Source organism: Cryptomeria japonica, chromosome 7, assembly GCF_030272615.1.
Source record: "Cryptomeria japonica chromosome 7, Sugi_1.0, whole genome shotgun sequence".
NCBI lineage: Eukaryota > Viridiplantae > Streptophyta > Pinopsida > Cupressales > Cupressaceae > Cryptomeria > Cryptomeria japonica.
Genome location: NC_081411.1, coordinates 656,715,373 through 656,716,129, shown reverse-complemented (window position 1 = coordinate 656,716,129; position 757 = coordinate 656,715,373).

The window sequence follows — 757 nt, the reverse complement described above, 5'->3', positions numbered from 1 at the left end:
AGGAGGCATAGTCAAATCTGATGCAGCTATTACCATTTCTTGCATGAAAAATGATAACATATGATATAGACATAAAAGGATTTAGTTATTTCAAACAAGCAAGAATGCAATCCAAAGTGAATATAAAGATATCACCTCTTCCCTCTGTTGAACCTCATCGACATTAGGTACATTCATTAATTCTATAAACCCCATATGTTTCTGTATATAGAACAAATAGATTAAGTGCATTTATCAATATCTACATATACATGTTTAATCATAATACATTTCAACAATTGAATTTAAAATTTAGTGAATTACCTTTTGTCGTTTGGGTGTCCGAGAGGATATCTTTTTCTGCCTTGGAGTGCTAGAGGATGGCTTTCTAACACGAGATGTCCTCTCGGTAGGTGGGGTAAACTAATGGAAAAAAATTAACATAAGGGAAAAAAGCATGTATTTAATATATCACTTAAGTCAAAAATATATAAATCTAAATGGTACCACATAGTAATCTTGGCCAAAGCCAATGGCTGAAAGCGTGATATCATCAAGTTGGGACATCTCAGCCACTGATAAGCCCTACAAAATATCAAGTAATGATACATATAATTAACAAAATATATTTTGAATCCAATGTATTATTATATTTTTAACAAATTTACAAATATTTACCTATGGTGGCGAAACTACTCATGACCATGGAGTCGACTAAACAGTATGTGGTGTACTCCCACTACCTATTGCACCCTGCAATGCATTTTATTTATATGTC